Source organism: Malaya genurostris, chromosome 1 (assembly GCF_030247185.1).
Source record: "Malaya genurostris strain Urasoe2022 chromosome 1, Malgen_1.1, whole genome shotgun sequence".
NCBI lineage: Eukaryota > Metazoa > Arthropoda > Insecta > Diptera > Culicidae > Malaya > Malaya genurostris.
Window position 1 is genome coordinate 55,753,424 of NC_080570.1, and position 21,325 is coordinate 55,774,748.

The 21,325-nt window shown below is 36.6% G+C and overlaps 1 protein-coding gene and 1 long non-coding RNA gene across 8 annotated transcripts in view; one reads left to right on the top strand and one right to left on the bottom strand.

The window, feature by feature from the left end:
* LOC131440051 (mpv17-like protein) overlaps positions 1-21,325 on the top strand; it is a 438,206-nt gene that overhangs the window by 83,350 nt on the left and 333,531 nt on the right. For 4 of the 7 annotated variants that reach the window (XM_058611145.1, XM_058611174.1, XM_058611167.1 and 1 more), the window contains one exon: positions 18,821-18,847. The exons of the other annotated variants lie outside the window; for them this stretch is intronic. The gene's annotated coding sequence lies outside the window, so the exon portion shown is untranslated. The remainder of the gene's footprint in view (positions 1-18,820; positions 18,848-21,325) is intronic. 7 annotated transcript variants of the gene reach the window in all.
* On the bottom strand, positions 7,591-8,710 carry LOC131440110 (uncharacterized). The gene is made up of 3 exons (XR_009231333.1): positions 8,318-8,710; positions 7,826-8,254; positions 7,591-7,767 (listed from the first exon to the last, which is right to left on the bottom strand). It is a non-coding gene; the product is annotated as an uncharacterized LOC131440110 (long non-coding RNA).

Sequence of the window (21,325 nt, forward strand, 5' to 3'; positions counted from 1 at the left end):
AAAAGATAATAACAATGTGCACTATGTGGAGCACGAGACCATTAATTAGAATGTTGGTCTTAATAACAGTTCGGCTGAAAAGTTCGTATCGTTTAGGAGTGCGTGTGCATGATCTTCCCTCAAGCGTTATCGATGCTTATATTCGCAAAACTATGTCCCAATACGGAGAGATTCACTCTATCGAAAAAGAAAAGTGGAAGAATTTTTCCCCGGTATTCTAAACGGCGTACGTTTGTTACGCATGCGCTTGAGGAGGCCTATACCTTCTTATGTGACATTCGGTCAGGATACAAGAATCCCGTGCAAATCACTTGTTACCTATGACAATCAGATGGCCACATGTCAATATTGCTAAAAAGCTGTTCACTACGGTAAACCATGTGATAAACTGGACAAGGAGACAACTACACCAAAGGAAACGGTGATTCCTTCACACCAACCACAAGCAATCCCAGTACCCATATAGGTACTCGTGACAGTCACCAACAACAGTGAAGTATCCCCTTCAACGAAACCATCCAACGTATCCCCTATATAAAAAAAGTACACCAGCTGCAGTTAATAACTTACCATCTAACTAACCAGCAACTGCAAGCAATGTACAACAAGGCAACTAGCATTCCCGTGGACCCACACGGACCAATGCCATCTGGAAGACTCATGCAACACTCAATTCATCGACCACTGCCGCCATTACGATTTACGAGAAGCCGAGACGACATAGTCTAATGATACTATTATAGTTTTAAGTTAGTCGTTAAGTAAGATTAGAAAATACCCTTGGCACCTTAGAGCTTAAGCAGTGTGCCTAAAATTATATTACATTATTGAATAAAAAAAAAGGCAACTAGCAACGAAATCAACAACAATACCACCGATGCGGCAATGGATGACGAGACGAACCGCGAACAAACTGCCCCTCAATCCTCGCAGGAGGGAAATGGAAGCTCCTCTCCCCCTAGAAAAAAGGTGACAAATTGTTATCTAAAAACTCAGCTCAATCGGCCTCGTAAAGCTTGTACGCGAATAGGCCTGAGTAAAATATCTTTCAAATAAAATATCGGTAACGAATTAGCTGAAGCTATTTTGTCCCATAAGTAATGTTCATCGTGTTTGTGATTCATTTCAATAACATTTCAATACCACATTTCAATAGAACGATTTATCTTTTGCCTCAAAATAGGCTTAAGTTTCAGCAATAAACTCTTCATTCTTGCGGAATTTCTTACCGGCGAGCATTTTTTTCAGGTCTGCAAACAGCCAGTAGTCGCTGGAAGCCAAATCTGGTAAATACGGTGGATGTGAGAGAAATTCGAAGTTCAATTCATGTAGTTTTGCCATTGTTTCGATTGACTTGTGACACAGTGCGTTGTTTTGATGAAACAAAATATTTTTCTTTACCGTATGCGGTTGTTTCTTTGCAATTTTAGCCTTCAAACGCTCCAATAACGCTATATAATAAGCACTATTAGTGGTATTTCCTTTCTCAATATAGTCGTTAAATATTACACCACGCACATTCCAAAATACCTTGGCCATAACCTTTCAAGCCTGTTGTTGTGCTTTCGGGCGTTTTGGACACTGTACACTCAGATGACGATCGTTCTGATTCCGGAGTGAAGAGATGGATCCATATTTCATCCATTGTCAAAAAATTATTGTAAGAAAAACTGAACAACGCGAAACTGCCTATGGGACAATATGTAATGCTTTTCGATCCATGTGATCATTTACATTGCATAACCCATCTTTTTATTTTTACGTTCAGAAATACAAAATATCTGTATTTCAAGTAAAAAAAACTTTTTTTAATAAACCTAGCAGTGTAATGATGCCATTCTTATATTACTTACATTTTCAAACATACCATTAGAAGATTCTGCCAAGAATTTTCTTTCCAAACTTGAATAAATTCAGAAAATTTCATTGGGTATAAACTAACAGAACTTTTCCAAAAAACAGTTATGTCAAGTTAATATATTTTTTTCTTTATTTTGCGTCGTCGCGCTAAATGACTTTTTAAAATTTTAGACACACTTTACCCTATAGTTTTGGAACCGGTAGTCGGACCAGAGGGAAATTCAAAAGCTACCTTTGAGACTATAGGACCTTTCATTTGAGCCTAAATTTGTGAAAATCGATCAAATCATCCCTGAGAAAGTTGAGTGAGTTTCGTTGTAGAATTTTTAGCCACTATTTCCGGTATTTCCGGAACAGGGTACTGGGAACCGATATAGCCGAAATCGGGTTTTTAGTAAGTTACTAATAAAGCCTACAAATTAAATCAGTTTTGAACCAAACCTAGAAGAATTTTACACTTTTCTGCATCGTCACTCTAAATGACGGTGTACAGTTTCAAACACACTTTACTCTATGAAAGCATGATGGACTATGAGATTTTTTATTTGAGCTCAAGTGAAAATCGGTCAAGCCATCTCTGAGTGAAGCAAGTGACATTACTATGTGTTACTTACACACATACATTTACATATATACACACATACATAAACTGACAGATAGATGAACTGTGTCGAATGGTATAGGAAACTTAGCCGTTTGGGTATATGATATACAGATTTTCGATACAGACTTTTAATCTCCCAATACAGATGTACAGATTTTTCTTTTGAAAAATATAGCTTTAAATTTAGCAACCCTGCTCGTTATACGAAATTGAACAAAACATCTAATTTCGGAACTTGAAGTCGGAATAGAATAAAATTACGTAGTATCTTTTAAGACAAAGAGAGCTTTAATTTGAATCATGAAATGAATATCGGTTTAACCGTTGCTGATAAATCGAAGTGAGTTCCGTTTTGCCTTTCTCTATACAAAGGTATTAGAATTGCTGGAAAAACCGACTTTCGAACGGAACCTCGGAGACCCACAGTGTTATATACCATTCGACTCAGTTCGTCGAGATCGGAAAATGTATGTGTGTGTATATGTGTGTATGTGTGTGTATGTGTGTGCACTTTTCGAAGATATCTGAACGCACTCAATTTTCTCAGAGATGGCTGAACCGATTTTAACAAACTTATGCTCGTTTGAAAGCTACTGTCGGGCCATTGATCAAGTTCGAAGATCAAATGGTTGTGACTTTTGGTTCCAGATATATGATGGTATAAGTGACGTAACCGACAAAACACATTGATTTTTACCGCTCTTATATATATATATATGGGTGCCAAAATTTTAGGATCACCTCTATTTTCGTTAAGTTCTAGTGCTCAAAAGTTTAAGCACCTCGGAAAAAGCCTTCATGCAAAATTTGACCTAAATCGGACATGCGTAAGGGGTGCTGCCCGGTGGTAAATGTTTGACAATTTTCGACCTTGAAAAAGCACAATAGGGGGGAGTACATGAAATTTCCAAAATCGAATTTTTTTTTTATGCCGAAACTCTTAAAACTGCATGAAACATCGAAATTTAGTGTCATCTCAAAAAAAATTTTTTTTTTAAACATCAACTTTTTTTCATATATTTTCTAAGTCCCAAAAAGTCGACTTTAAAAAAATTTTTTTTTTGAGATGACACTAAATCTCGACGTTTCATGCAATTCTAAGCCTTTTGGCATCAAAATTTTTTTTTCGATTTCGAAAATTTCATGTACTCCCCCCTATGGTGATTTTTGAAGATATATGAAAATTCCACTAAGTGGACTAAGAAGACTTTTTTTTAGATTAGCATCACTGTTCTCATACAAATAGGCAACGCAAATGTCAAGCACTAGTTTGGAAAAAAGATGCTGACTGTGTGACATAAACACTGAAGCATGCTTTTGTGAACTACTCGAATCAATCTGAATCAATTGGTGTCAAAATTAGTATCCAAATTTATTTAATAAAAGTATGAAACATATTTTCATGAGATTGTTATGAAAGAAGAGAAAGGCATTATCACACCACTAAGTGGATTTCCTCGGTACGCCACTGGTTCCAGTCATCTCTGACAAAAGTGAGTGATATGTTTTTTTTTCATTTTTGCCTTTCTCATATAGAAAGGCTATACAATCACTTTGAAAACCGATTTTTGAATAATGTCACTCACTTTTTTCAGAGATGGCTGAACCGATTTTCACAAACTCAGATTCAAATGAAAGGTCTTGCGGTCCCACAGATCACTAATGAATTTTATCCCGATCCCACTTCCGGTTCCGGAATTACAAGGCAATATGTGCAAATTTATTATTAAATGTGCACTCAATTTTCTCGGAAATTTCTTAACCAATTTTTACAAACTAATATGCAAATAAAAAGTCTTGAAATTCTATAAAAAGTCTTCTAAGTGATGATTTAGATCCTACATCCGGTTCCGATATTACAGAGCGATTAGTAAAAATTTTCAATTTCAAAAGTATTTTTTTACAAGCCATGGCGAATCGAGGTGCACATTTTTATAAAATTTAGTGGTAAATTCTTCTAGTTGGCAGACCTTGTTAGTTGGTGGATATATTAATCTACTTTTGGGACTACTAGTGCCCGGTTTCCGCTTCCAAACGTACCGATAATAGTGAAGAAAAGCTCCAAATTGATTGAAATTAAAGCTCTTATTATCTTAAAAGATTCTGTGCAATTTCATCCAGATCCGACTTCCGGTTCCGAAATTCCGGGCAATGAGTATCAAAACGTTTAAACTGTCAAAAATATAATACAAAATCGTTACGCGTCGATACGTGCTGGTACGGAAGAAGAAGAAAACGCATCCACCTAGCTCACAGCGTGCTTTGTTGAAGTTTGTAAAAATCAGTTCAAGAGATTTAAAAAAAAAATCAGTGACTGAAAAAAAAACTTCCGATATTTTCATTCATGAAACAAACATCCACAAAACTCTGTAGTTCGAAGCTCACAGGTGATTTTTTGTGTAAACGAAAAGTGATGACAAATTGCGATATTTTCGATACACGTAGGGTGTTCAATATGAACAATAATATTTTTTCTTCATTCCACACAGTTATTATAGCGACGAAAGGCTTGTTCTTTTATTTTTTGGCTGTTTACACAACACTATTTAGATTAAACCAAATAGAACGCTATTTAGCATAAGTTTCATTCATAGAAGTAACAGGAGCGCAGCATTGTCAGCAAGTCTCGAACACGCAGTAGGCGCAGTGTTTTAATGGCGCGTTTGAATCGGCATAGCGGTAGCCTGCGATCTTGTTACTTCTGCGTACGTATGTCAAGCTAAATTTGCTAATATTTTTTAATTAGCTGCATAACATGACTTGTGGTTGTTTTTATCATCATTCTAACTATTATTGATAAATAAAAGCACTTGCTACTTTGATTAATGATATTATTTCACCACCGCGGTAGGGCCGCATTAATTTCAAATACGTCACCACTATTGATTCATTTATCAATAATTTAAATTATAGATATTTACAGAAGATAGTATGATAGATTAGTTTATGATAACGTGTAATATGTATCGTTTGGATAATTGTAATCTGTTGGTAGAAAAGATGAGAAGGTTTTATGCCTAATGGAGAAGGAGAAATAGAATCTCAGCTCCACTGGGCTTTTCCCTTTTTCCTAAATACATAAATAAATAAATAAATAAATAAATAAATAAATAAATAAATAAATAAATAAATAAATAAATAAATAAAACCCTACGTACTCTGAACATTTTCAGAAAGGTTCAGTATTCCTTCACCGATGAATTTATTCATCATGTATATTGAAAAAGGTTGACTTATAACGGCTATGAAAATTCGTTTCCCAAAAATCTTCTGTTCGAGCATCGTATCAGTCATATTCAATGTGCGAACTATTTTCTTAAATATCATCAAGCAGAATGTTCGCTAGTGAACTTCCAGCAACTGATTTTTTCCTATATGAAATCAGTATCAGTAAGAATCGCGTTTGCAAAAAATCAGTACTGAACTTTTCTGTAGTGAGCTTTCTCATCGAGGATTTTTTTGTCTAAAAATCACTTCTGAAAAATGCTGCATATACACACAGACATTTTGTGATCGTGATGAGTCGAGTCGAATGGTATATAAAACTCGGCCCTCCAGGTCTCGAGGCAAGAACAAAACGTTAATCTGTATATGAAGAATCTTGGTCAAAAATTTATTATGCAATATAGATCTCAAAAAAGTTGTAAAATTCACGTTTCTGGGTATCACCAGGTCATTGTTTGCTGCATACCACTCTATGGCATTTTCCCATACCAGATTTGAAGAGAAGCAACACACGTTTATCCGTATTCCGTGCAGAAATTTACCCGCTTAATGATCCTGGGAAAGTTATAAATATCGCTCTTCAAGCCGCAGGAACAGATGGACTGACATACATAAGATATTTCTTTGCAATATTCGATAGCTCAATGTGTTTGTAAATCTTTGGCGGATTTCCTCTTCCAGTTGCCATATAATATTTCTGTTCAGGATGCTGTTCAAGGTCTCCCTGCACGTAGTTTTCATCATCCTGTATCACGCAACCAAACTTTTTTGGCATCCTCGTGTACAGCTTCCGACGTGTTATGCTTATCTTCACCGACGAAGAAATTTTGGCTTCACAAACTCTCTCTGCCACTGCAGCAGCGCTGCGAAGCGTCTTAGGCCTTATCATGAACCACTTTTGGAATCACTGTCTTATTGTCTTATTCACTAGTATTGATTTTATCTGAAATTTTTGGCTCCGGAATTATAGAATAATAAAAATTTCAAACCGCCATAGAATATATTCGAAATTGACCTCAAACAAATCTAATTCACAGATCTAGACAAACTCTGTTCAACCGATCCCAGAAGCACTAAAAACATGGGAGATCGATCTCCCACTTGAATGTTGATGAAAAAATCCATCACTACTGCAATGTGTGGGTTCCGAAATAAATAGGTCGGCTTAAAGATGCCGTACAAAACTCATTACATTCTTTATTGCTCGACACACGATCCTATTGAGAGCTTGACTAACCACTTGGAAATGTTCTGGCCCATGGCCAATCGCCGCTTCAACGGCAGGCACCGCACATTTTGCTCCATTCCAAGTGAACAATTCGTTCAATTTAGCCAAACCAAATTCAATTCATCGGTGCTTGCAATCGCGAACAGTGTCGATTCAGGCAGGAGTAAGGAAACGAGACGAAACCCCGAAATACCCAGGAGTATTACTTCTCCGTCTTGGAACAACCCGGCGATCATAGATATTCCGAGATCCGCAGATTGAAGCACATAATTAACTGAACATGACGCAAAGCTGCTTTCCTTGCAGGCGAAATAGAAGCAAAATTTTATAATCTGATTTATTTCATGCAATTTTATTTCCCACTCTTTCCACCAGCTCCATAAATCCCCTGCCAGGCAATTAATCTCATATTTTTTTGCTATGATAGATCTTTCTTTTTCCAAAGTGTCTTTCTTCGAAACTGACAGGCAGCTGTGGCAGTGGCGTAGTCGGAAGCTGCGAGCTGAAAATAAACGACAAACAGTTCTGATTGACCCATCGAAATTGAGCTCGCGCTACGACACCGAACATCAATATTCCGTTGTTGGTTGAATTTCGAGTAGAAACGGAGCGATAAAAATAAGAACAAGTTCAAGTATAATTCGAGAAACTCGATTTTATTGCTTTCCCTCCATCACCGTCACCTTCCTCGTCACTGGCGTTGCCTTCGTCGTCCTCGTTCTCGTCCTCGTCGTCGTCGCCGTCACCAACGTAGTTGTTGTCGGTCCCGGGCACCAAACATATTTTTCTTTCACGTAGAGCTCAACGAATACCCACTCTTCCTGGCAGCAGGCAACGGTGAGACTTCTCCCTGAGGATGAATGATAATATAATTATTTTATAAATATAAAAGGCTCCTACTTGCGTACCGGTTCCAACGCAAGCACCCCGAGCGGGCTGGATTTGTGCTTCGGGATTTCCTTCTACGTGGACCCCCGAAGTGCGGGGTGGGGACTAGCTTTTGTTGTGCGCCTTTGGTGGTGGTACATAAATTTGGAAGTTGCTTCAAAAGAATTTGTTCGTCCTCGAAAATGGATATCTTTTCCAAGTGATTCTTCTTGCACTGCCGTGGCTGTTTGGCTGCCTGAATAGCGTGGAATAATAACAGCCAAAAGAGCCAACTATCTGCCGGGTATAAATTTAACTCGAAGTATAAATCTTGCCTCATCCGAAACGAGGGAACTCAAGCGCACTGATAATAGGCAGTTCGTCTACCTATGGCAGACGGAAAGGATCTGTGCTAGTTATCATGAGGGTCATGTCGGTCAGCCGAAAACGATTTGATGATGGATTTTGCACTTTGAAAAGAACACATTGATCATAAAATGAGCCAGGAATAACGGTCTGCAACTCTAACGCACCGTTAAATAATGTCGCTGAAATCTGACTTGAAAATAAATAAACATCTAAAACTAAACTGAAAATTTATTCTAATTTTATTCGCCAATTTTGCACTAATCCACTGCCTATACGATTACTTGGAAGTCATCGAAGTATTTTCCTTTTTATTCGCTATACACTCGTTCCTCAACAAACATTTGTCAAAGGCGAGTGTTGGTTCAGAAAAAAATCTATTATATTTTCTTTGGCTTCGTTGGTTGCCGTTGACGCCCGTCATCTATTACTAGACTGATTCTACTGTCCTTGGGTGCGATACTGATTTGATGGGTCTTCAATGGCATATTGTAGCAAACTTTGAAATGTTGAATTTATCAAATATGAACGTACTGTGATATAAAAAGCACAGAATTTATTTCTACTGTGTCCCTTTCTAAAAGAAAATGAGATTGCCAATGAACATGATTTCGAACTGGCCTGCTCTGTTACAGTCTGAACATGCACGGAGTAAGGAGTGTATCGTAAATAAGATATCCACACATTTTTCTTTCGAATTAAGATACAAAACGATATATTTTCAAATTAAAAATTGATCCTTTATTGGACGAGGTTAAACTTCAGCATAATGATAACCGGATTAAATTTAAGTTATTCCTTCACGAATTTTCGAACTTTTGATCGAACGCTCTTCATCAAGTTCCGGACAAGTGTTGCATCGCATTTTTTGGACGCTTGAGCCCATTTTTTAGCTCTTGCATGTTCCCAGCTGCCTTACCAGTCTTCTTGAAGACCCTCTTCACGATTACCCAGTCGTTACTTGAGCCGACGCTAAATCCGGCCAAAACAGTGGAGGTATACTATGCTTCTTATATAAAGGCAGCAATCTCTTCTGGAGACACTCGGATCGATAGATTTCTGCATTTAAAGTTCCGGTAGTGTAAAAAATGGTTGACTTCAAACCACAGGAACATATTGCTTGCCATACCAGTACCTTTCGACCGAATTTCTCAACTTGAATCGACCTGTCCGCATCGCTCACATCCTTCCCAACGTCGACAGTAAAGTATTGTGGACCTGGAAGGGTTTTTGAGTCCTCCTTTACATAAGTCTCATCGTCCATCAAAACGCATGCATCCAGACGCTGCAAAAAAGACGAATACAATTTACGGGTTCTTGTTGCTTCTAGCTTCTTCTGTTCTACACTTTGTTTCGAGATTTTCTGCTTCATGTAGATCTCAAGGCGATTTCGCCTCTTGATACGCTGGATCATTCCGACACTCGTTCTTGCTTTTTTTGGCCAAATCACGTATTGACATTGATTTGTTCTTCATGATTAGAGATACCACTTTCTGGTCCAGTTCCGGGTTGGAAGAACCGGGTTTTCTGCCTCATTCAAAGAATAATGTTCCCCAAAACTTATTAATGATGGTTTCAACACTGGCATGATGAATTCCAAACCGCTTCGCCAATTTTTGCATAGTAAAACCCTTCTCACTTAGCCATGTGTCCAGAACCTTAATTTTCACTTTCTTTTCAATACGCGAAATTTTGAAAACGCAGAATTCCAACCTCAGAAAACAAGTAAACAAACGAAAGCTTACAGCCAAACACACAGCATGCTGTGATCTAAGCATAAAAAACCATCACAAATACATGCGTACAACACAAATATATGTGGACAGCTTATTTTCGATACACTCCTTATTGTTTAATCGGATTACCTTCTAAGTAGTGTTTCATCACATTCAAACAGCAGTTCAATTCACAGCACGATTTCCTGAATTAAGGAAGGTTGCCGGCTTGAGTCCAATCTCATTGTTGTTTTTTTTTCTTGCAAATAGCTATAGAAACGTGCACGGTCAAAAATTCATTGCCGATACCATGATTAAAAGTCATGAAATTATGAACAATGTCTATCATGAATAATAAGTCATGATTTCATGAGCAAAATGATTGATTTCATGAGCAATAACACATCTTCCATGAAAATTTCCATGATCATTTTGCTCATGAAATTTCATGAGCAGATATGGTTCATGATATCATGATTAAAAAATCATGTTACCGGAAATAGATTTTTATTCGTGTGTCTTTCACAGAATGAAGCAAAAATTGGGAAAATTTGAGTGTCTTCTTTACGTGATTTTTGTTGCGAACAGATAGTAAAATATAAGATCGCAAGTGCATATAAGGAGTGTACCGAAATTAAGCTATTCACATATATTTGTGTTGTACGCATGTATTTGTGATGGTTTTTTTATGCTCATGCATGCTGTGTGTTTGGTTGTCAGCTTCCGTTTGTTTACTTGTTTGTGCGGTTGAAATTCTGCGTTTTCAAAATGTCGCGTATTGAAAAGGAAGTGAAAATTAAGGTTCTGGACACATGGCTAAGTGAGAAGGGTATTACTATGCGGAAATTGGCGAAGCGGTTTGGAATTCATCATGGCAGTGTTAAAACCATCATTAATAAGTTTGGGGAACACTATTCTTTGGAAGAGCTACCAGGAAGAGGCAGAAAACCCGGTTCTTCCATCCCGAAACTGGACCAGATAGAGGTATCTCTAATCATGTAGAACAAATCAATGTCAATACACGGAGAACCTTTCGATCATAAAGTTGCGATATCGCTGATTTTTGCGATAGTTGATTTAACTAATTTCTTTTTGATTCAACCAATATGGTTTTTGATTTGCATATATTCGAGTAGTTGAAAAATATGTTGTTTTGAATGCTGTCAAATGCAGGAGACAGTTGAATAGCAAAACAATAATCGCAATGCAAGATCAACAACTTTTTTAGTTAATGAAAACAACGTCGATGGTTAAAGCGTTTGGTGAAATTGTGTTCATTTGATTTGAGAAATTTATGATTCCATAACAAGTGTTTATCTAACAGCGGTGTTGTGATAAAGTTAACCTTGTTTAAGATGAAAAAGGTTTGGTGACAAATTAGAAAATGTTAATAAATGATCATCTCGTAATCTTTCAGGTATGCGTAAACATTTTATGCTTCAAATTCGATCATTGATTTACTTCCAGCAGACTGTTTTACTTCCAGCTGTTTGATACCGATGATGATGTTCATGCATTAGCAATAAAACGCTTTTTGACATGAATTTAATTTATAAAAGTAACAGGAGCGAAGGATTTTGAACACACAGAACGCGCTGCGATTGAATTGCGCGTTTGAATTGCCGTCGCAAAATTCCAATTCCCAGCGGTTGATGCACCCAAGCTCATACAAATTGACTAAAATTTTCGCAAATCAATAACATTGTTCGAGTTGATTCAACTATTTGCAATGTCTAAGACAAATAAAACCGATTTATTTTTCAACTAACAGAATTTGTTTTAATAACGACACCAGTTATTTTAACTAAAATATTTGTTAAAATTGAAAGGTATGTGTACTCACTAATTGACAGCATTTTTTTTTTCAAACAGTTAAATTAGTTGTTTCAACCATCGTTTCTGCTAATCGAAAAAAAAGACAGTTTAGTTAAAAAAAAACAATTGATTAGTTGTACCAAATGTTAACCAATCGAATTCAAAAAATCAACTAATATTCTGGTTGAAATGGGATCGCGGGTGGTTCCGTGCAGTTGATTTTCGTATTAGCACAGGCTCAACTATACCGATTTTTTTTTAATTGAAAGATTTTTACCTACTTATTCAGTTAATATTATTGTCCGAGAAAATGTACGGAAACTTTCAATCGACACTGTATTTGTTTTTCTTTGTTGCATCACAACTAACACATTAACCGATATGAAATCATTACTTAAGGGGCGGGTAGGGTCTAACACTTTTGAAAAATCATTTATTATTTTCTTTATATTGCCTTATAGTAAAACATTTCAAGAAAATTCAGTGACATTTTGAAACCAATTGGAACGAAACTCTGGAAGTTATGGACCTTTATCTATGGCTATTTCATTCTGCGAAGAAGCAAGAGCTGGTCGCACAGGCACAAGATTTCTACTTCGATTGATTTCAAAACTTGACAAAACATTGTTGAAATGTTTCATTATAATAAATCATAAAAGAAAAATATGATTTTTAAAAAATGTTAGACCCTACGGGCTTCCTGGAGTAATTAATTGTTTCAATTGATTTTAGATTTTAGAGATTTTAGTCCGTGTCCATCGTCATTCAAAAACTACTGCACCAATTTTTTTTTTCAATTTTTGCACACACTTTCTACATATAAAAAACCAGTGAGATGATACCTTTTTTTATCAATCCGCATGAGATTTTTGCATGAATATTCTTCGGTGTTTTAGTTCTCATGACATTATTTTAATGATCGTCGTTTTGAGCGGCAGTTTGTGATTTTTAATCACTTATTGAGTAATGTAATGTCGAAGCTGCAAATCGGGTCGAATTTGAATCTAAACTGAACATTCCATGAGATGTCGAAGAAAGTTTCAGTTAAGAGTTTACGGTTATTTACGGTACTTCCAGAGCCAGTATTCAGGAACCAGCATAACCCAAAACGACGAAATTGCAATAGTTTTCAGTCCAACTTTGAAGCTTTTTAGAATTGTCATCTTCTATATCGGCTTGAATTTTAAAAACTCATCACCCTGTAATTCCAGAATCGGAAATCAGAATTGGATAAAATTAATTAATTTTGCATGGGACCATAAATCCTTTAATTTGAATTTTTGTTTTTGAAATTCAATTTTATGAGAAAACGATTGGATACTGGAACCGGAATTTAAAATCAGTTTAGCCGAAGTCAATTGAATTCACCTGAGGAGCTGAATAGTTTACATTTAATTCAAAATGTTCGAAAATCAGTGCAGACTGACTAAAAAGCAAGATGTTTTATAGAATCTTAAGACCCTTCATTTGAATCTTAGATCGGTTCATCCATCTGTTAGTAAAATGAGTCACACTATTTTAATTTCGTTTGACATATCATCCTGTAGATCAAGAACCAGAAGTCGGATCCAGACGTAATTCGAGAACTTTGTTTGGAAGCACTTTTCGTTTGAATCTGAGTTTGTAGAAGTCATCTCCAAGAAAATTGAGCGAAATTATTTTCCACACAAGCATTTGCTGATCTCGACGAACTGATTCGAATGGTATATGGGTGTTATGTTCTTCCAGCATTCATTACTGTCAGTAGTTTGAATCAATATAATTATGCAATTGTTTTTAACTCGAAAATGCTGCCATCTTGGCCATCATCTGATTTACATATGTCGTATTCGAACGATTATGTTGCCAAAAACACACAGTTGTACACAGTCTTAGTGGTACTTAGAAACAATCGTATGTAACAGTATAAAAAATCGTGCTTCACGTTGCTTCTAAGCATTGCATTATCATGTAACGCTCAAAATTCCTACTACTGGAATAAGGGGAAAAGTCGCTTACACAAAAATATCGATATCTCCGTTAAAAATGGACGGATTTCAACAATCTATGGCTTGTTAGATAGCTATTACCGTGTGGAATCTAAGTCTATAAAACATATTCTGTTTTCAAGGTCAATTGTGACAGATATTGGCAGAAAACTGATAATTTTGACATAAAACTTCGTATAACTCAAAAAGTAAACATCCGATCTCAAAACCATTCAATAGCGTTCTGGGTGACGGGGAGACCTTTCATTTGCGACTAGTTTGATCAAAATCGGTCCAGCCATCTCTGAAATCTCGACCTCTTAGTTGACAACACACATACAGACACACACATACACTACCTATTTTTAATATTTATGAAAAAAGGTAAAAACCCCCAAAAATTAAATTAATTTAACTTAAAAAAACCAATCAAATAATGAAATAATATTGATAATTGATACAAAATATACTGAGCTGTAAGTGTTTAAAATCTGACCACGTTTCTACGCGTAATTTTCCTTGAGTTTCTAACTTTCACCCCTATATAGAAAACAAAGATGTGTTCCACATCAAAAATCAAACAGAAACGTTGGGGTCTAGAAAAACTTCTTCTCTAACTATGCTGCGTTCATTTGTTCACTTCTGATTAGTCTGCGCTGAGATACAATGGACACCGCATATCATGATTTTTTATGAAGGGTCCTCAAAAATATCTTTTCACTGACTTATTTCTCAATATTTTTCCATGAAAAAATTACAAAATGTTGTTCGAATGATGCATTTTATCATGCATAACATTTGAATTTATTTTGTTGAACGATAGTTCTGGAAAAAATTCGCAAAAATGATGATTTTTTCATCGTTTAGACTCTACCCCCCCTTAAATTTGTCTTGCAGTGTGTCATATATTCATTTTCAAATTTTGTAGCAGTGGCCAGTTGGCGACCAAAAAAAGTAAAAACGAACATGTCATAAGAATTAGGTTAGCGAAAAATTACGTCGGAGCTTATTGTAACTCCCTGCCTTCTTGCGGCTATTGTCAAACGTGTATCGATAGATTGAGGAACGTTATGGACAGTGTTAGCTGGAAAATCAAGCGTTTTATGCATGTTTTCTTACTGACAGATCGGGATTTTCATTTCGACCGCACACAATTGCTTCTCGCACTTGCTCTTCTTTCGACGCAATCTTCGATCTAGAAGCTTGTAGTATCACCAAAAATTGATTTCACACAATGAACAGACTTAAGCGGGTCTTACACGAGAATTATTAATGGTATTTTGAATGATTACTAAGTAGGGGAGACCGGGGTTGGTTGGCCGAGTTTTGCTTTCGGAATTTCTGTACTGTTTCTGGTTAGACTTTTTGATAAACGGTTTGTTCTGTCATGAAGATACACCCTTTGAACACATATGTGAATCAGTTCGCACATTTGCCTTGGAGAGAGGTCTGCCGCCTTCAAAATCGCCTATATCTGCACCAGATTCTATACTGTACGACGAGTTTTGTTCGGCGTTGAGTCAATCTGCGACAAATTCTGATAGGAGCTCGAAATGCTACAAATTTTCTTGGCATTCAATTCATAAAATATTCATCGTTTTTATCGACAATTTCTAGCTATAATCAATTCAGTCATCAATAATTTCAATTTATTTTCATTGCTTGTTTCTATTGTATGTATAAGTTATCTTATAATCATCAATATAAGTATAATATCCAATTCTGTTCATGAAAACCCAATGAATATTTTCGAGAACAATCACGATTAACAAAAATAAAACCAAGGTTGTACTGGAAACCATTTTGTAAAGTTTTGAATACCCTTTTCCTATGGTAATACGTTTTTAGAAATCGGATATAAATTGATTAGCGTTAGACGTATTATTTTACAAAAACAGAAATTTACTCACCAGCGCCTAAAAAGTACAAACGTGCTCCTGTCCCAACGCCAACACAAAAAACGCTTGATATTACGTCGATACATGGGTGACTTAGTACTCCAGTAAAATCACTATTGATGTCGCAACTGCGCATATTACTCTTTTCAGATAAGCCACTCGGCCAACCAGCCCCGGTTTCCCCTAACAATATTCCAAATTCGTATGGAGCATTCATCATTACTGCCCAAACACGTTCATTGAAAATTACATCACTTTTGACTAATGACGCTGTAAGGGCCGCTTCATGTTCATCAGTCTGCGAAATATTTAACACATTTTTTTTGTTTCGATTAAAGAGGTATTAGCCTTAAGGTCATTCGCCTCTTCGGGTCAGAAAAACTTTCTGGCCCTATGTGCGGGGTTGGAAATCGAACCCAGGTGGGCTGCGTGAAAGGCATCGACTTACCCATCACGCTATACCCGTCCCCATTTAACACATTGATGAAGTGTATCCCCAGAGATATACGTATTCAGGAATGTCCAGATTTTGTTCCGAACAAGCCTAAATTTATGTTCTGTGGTACAACGGGATTCATTTGACTTTCTTGTGCAGAACAAAGTAAAACAAGGGCTGAAAAAAACCGGGTCTAACAAATAGCACACAATTTTCTGGTTCAAAATTAACTTAATTCATCAACGTAATCTCCAACTGAACAACTGAATCCAGCGGCGCTCTATCATTTCAATATCACTTTTGTAAAACGAGTTATCTTTCAGTGTTAACCTCTTGATTCATGCGAAATTTCTTAGTCGCTGGGAGCCCAAACCGGCGAATACGGTGGATGTGGGAGCAATTCGAAGTTCAATTCATGTAGTTTTGCCATTGTTTCGATTGACTTGTGACATGGTGCGTTGTCTTGATGAAACAAAATATTTTTCTTTGCAATTTTAGCGTTTGAAGGCTCCCATAACGTTATATAATATTCACTGTTAATGGTATTTCCTTTCTCGAGATAGTCGATGAATATTACACCGCGCACATCCCAAAATACCGAGACTTTAGCCTCCAACCGATTGTTGTGCTTTGTACTAGGTTCACAAATTGCTATCCACTCAGATGATGATCGTTTTGATTCTGGAGTGAAGTGATTAATCCATGTTTCATCCATTGTCACATATCGATGCAAAAATTCCGATTTGTTACGTTTAAACATGACTCAAAATCATCAACACGTTCTCGTTTTTGGTCAACCACTCTGAACAGAGCTTTCTCATAGTCAAATGGTCATGCAATATAAAGCCAACACGTTCTTTTGATATCTTTACGAACTCGCGCAACTTCACTTTACGGTCATTCGAAACGATTGTTTGGATTTTTTTAAATTTTCTGGCGGTACTGCCTAATTTGAACGTCCACTGCGTTCTGCATCATCGGTGTCTTTACGACGATGTTTGAAGTCAGCAAAGCAACGTTTTATTTCAGCTTTCTTCATATTTCGCCTTCGGCTCATCAGTGCTTAAAGCAGATCAAATTGAACTGCCATCTCCGCCTAACAGTTCAATTTGAATCGCTAAGCAGACGCAAAGTTTACACTATTTATGTAACGACTTTTTGGATATTTCACTGAGATGCTATATCCTTTCTGATGGCTAGAACGAAAACGAGTGACGACTGACTACAGGTCGCCACAGAGTGTGAACATTTAGGGTTTTTTTGGGTTTGTACAGAAAAGCACATATTCATCGTTTTATTGTTGTTTCTGATGTTATTGATGTCTCCATAACACTTTCAAGCCAATGCTTGAACGGTATTTTTTCCCATCAAGAAGCAGTGTAAAATTCAAACACGAAATTGTTTTTGATCCATTGTTCTGAAAATAACAAATGTAGCGTCACTCTTAGCACAATAACTCACAAACTAATGAATAGAATATCATAAAATTTTAACAGCTGTCTTTTAAAGGTTAGTATCAACTGTAAAAAAAGGTGACTGCGATAAAATTAGCGCCATCTATGTGTTAGGCCCGGGACTTTTCAGCCCATGTGTCAAGTGGGAAAAAGAGCTATGGTTTCTTGAATTTATTTATTTGCATGCAGAAATTTGTTTCTTTTTTTTTTTTATAAAAATTTTTTTATTCAGGCCAATTTGCGTACAAGCTTTACGTGGCCGAATGAGCCATGTTTTTATTAGATAAAATAATTTTTTTACCGTTGGATCTCGTTGTCACCCTTTTTCTAGGGGGAGAGGAGCTTCCATTTTTATCTTGCGATGAGTGAGGGGCACTTTGTTCGTGGCTCGTCTCGTCCTCCATTGCCGCATCGGTGGTATCGTTGTTGGTTTCCGTTTTTTCTTCGTTTTCCTTGTAATTCGCATTCTTGGGTTGGTTGTTAGTTGCTGTAGACGCGCCTTGTTGTGCATTAATTGCAGTTGTTGGTGGGTTTGATGGTACAACAGGAGTACTGCGCTCACTAGTTTCCGTTGTTGGGCGGTTGTCCTTATTTTTGTTTAAAGATGTCCTTTTTGCAGTTTCAGTGCAAGGTTTGCCGTAGTGTGCAGGTTGTTCACAAAACTGACATGTAACCAGTTGATTTTCATACGTAATCAGCGTTTTACACGGATGTATCCCGTCTTGATCACAAATGATGTAAGATGGAATTGCTTTACGTAGTTGCATACGTACTACTCGCACGCCATTCCGGATACCCGGAAAAAAATTCCGCCATACTTCCCTTTCGATGGAAAGAACTTCACCGTACTGCGACATACATTCCCGAACATACCCCTCGCTGGTCTGCGGGGGAAGGTCATGCACGCGTACTTCTATGGCATTGTCCACCGTGTACACAGGGATTTTATATTTAACATTGTCATGATCAATACTGTGCACCCCGTTATTAACCGAAGCAAATGCAATTGCATCTTTTTCACGTTTGAACATAATGTACACACAGTTAGACGCCTTGTTGAATTGAATCTCACTTACATCAGTAACGTTTAGATGCATTCGTTCTTTAAGTAGGATTTCAATTTCATTTGCTGCTGGTCTAACTTTGCAGCGCTTGAAATCAATACAAATTGAATTTGGCCTTGTAGGCCAAGTTTCAGGCTTTGTTAAATCGTATTTGCCCATTTCGTACACTCTATTGTTCACTACACTGTATTGTCTTTGTTTCTATCGTCTCGACCGTAAGCAATTGTCGACTGAGTCTGATGAGATGCCAGCACGAACTGAAATTTGTTTCTTATACTGCACTCAAATTAATAATTGATACTGCCTTCTCTTCTCTTTCAGATTTTCTTCGTGTTGAATATTTATCAGGTATTCTTTCACTGTAACCATAACGTAGGTAACGAAAAAGTGCACCTTATTTTTTACAATTTACCACACTTCAAATATCTGTGAAGCATAAAAAATCGACTTCCGTGACGAGCTGGGGAATAAGAGGGCGCTACTAAAATTCATCATCTGAATAATATCTTGCTTAACTGGTCGTGAAATTAGCGTCTAATTTGTAAACACTGCCAGCCGGATACTGTCCGGCTGCATCCGACAAAGGGAAAAGCCGTTGCACCATTGTTCATCGCATATATTTCTTTCGCATGTTGAAATGATTGTCGAACTTTAAACAGTTTTTCATTGAAGGGCATTGGCTACGCAAAGAAGTTTCCGAAACTGATGTAACTATTTGTGAAGTTTTTTTTTTATTTGAATAACTATTTATTGGAATACTAGATGAATTACCCGGCGTTGCTCGGAAATGTTTCGTGAAAGGAAGGCCGAAAAAAAATTCTCGAAGTTGTCCTGCTTAGTAAAATACTCTGATTGTAGAGAAACATAACTTAAACGGAAACCCGATTGCGAATTATCAGTGTCCCATCTCAGATTTTACAATATTCATAATTTTCATGGTATTCTCGACAAATTGGGTCAGTTTTATATTTGAACCTTTTTGTTAGGAACATTTAAAACACCTTTCAATAAATACCTTCTTAGTAACCTCCGAGTTTCGTATGTATATGTGCTTGTAATGTACTTCGGTACTTCCTCGTCACATTCGATCTAGAATACCTTTGGCTTCCAGGGCTATAATCAATTGCTACTCCCTCCTTTTTATAAATTTTTTTATGACATCATGAATTGTTCAAAATTTTTCATCTAATAATGATTATTTTATAACGAAAGGCTGTTCAACATCATAACTACATTCGTACTATAGAATAACGTTTTTATATAATTCATTTTACCAAGGCTTTAACCATTTTGGCCGTTTATCGAGGAGGAAAACTTATGAAATAACGATTCAGTTAATACAAATGTTGTTGTAAACTTATTTCCATTAACTTGAATCGACAGTTTTTTCAATTTACATAATAAAATGACATTGATTGTATGATTTCGTCAATTCAGATCAATGTTGAGAATACTTATTCCCCTTCCCTCTTGTGAATATTTTTGTGAACTTCATTTAGTTGCTAGAAATATACTGTACTCGTAAAGAATTACCAATTTTTCGTAAAACCCCATAAATTTTCTTTTACATTTTCCATGTTTTGGGCACTTACTCCACTCTCTGACCCTCAAAATAACCTTAGAATCTATTTTAATTTAACTTCCTTTTTATCAGTGGAATTACTACAGATCTCCTTCATGATTACCCTTAGTAGTATAAAAAGTATCTGCTTTTCAAAAAATATCGATTCCCACCTTTGGTACATGTGCCAAACTTGGTGGCGATTCGTTTAATTTGTTTCGGTCATAGACAGATAGATTATTTTTCAGATCATTTGAAATTATTTAAAGAAAAATACGGCCTTGAAATTCTTGCCACTCTCTTGTTTTGAAAAAAATGGAAGATTAAATTTATTTTCAAAAACCCCTTCTAGTCTAAATGTCGGTTCTCTTCAAATTTCGTCATTGACCCTCTCCCCGTATGTTAAGGACACTACCTACACACTTTCCCACCTGAAAATGTCCTAATGATCATTTCTGAAGAGCAAGAAGTATCTGTGCCAAATTTGTTAGCAATCCGTTCAGTAGTTCCGGAGTTGAGCCGTTACAAACATTACATCCCCTTTTTAGAGGGACGTACTACATCCACCCCACACGAATACCCAAAGTTGCTCGAAAAATATCTATGGTCTTCAAAAAGTATCGATTCTCGTCGAATTAAATAAATTTTTTCATGACTCCTGTTAAGGATACTTGCTACGCTCTCTCCCCCATAAAAATACCCTTACAACTATCTCTGAAGAGCAAAAAGCAGCTATGCCAAGTGTGATAGCAATGCGTTCATTAGTGTCGGAGTTATGCCGTTAAATCCCCCTTTTCAAATGCACTTGCAATATCCACCCCCCATATATATCATATTTAAGATATGGGAAATGTATGCATGATCTTCAAAAATTATCGATTCTTGTCAAATTTTATGAATTTTTTCATGCCCCCTCCTGTTAATGATATTTGCTACGCCTCCTCTCCTATAAAAATACCTTTCTGACTATTTTTGAAGAGCAAGAAATAACTGTACCAAATTTAGTTATGCCATTACAAACATTACACCCCCTATTTAAAGGCACTTGCTGCATCTATCCCCCATTCATCATGTTATATAAATTTATTCATGACCCCTCCTTGTTAATGACACTTGCTACGCTCCCTCCCCCTATAAAAATACGCTTATGACGATCTCGAAAGAGCAAGAAGTACATGTGCCAAGTTTGATAGCAATCCGTTCAGTAATTCCGAAGTTATGCCATTAGAAATATTACACCCCCTTTTTAAGGCACTTGCTACATC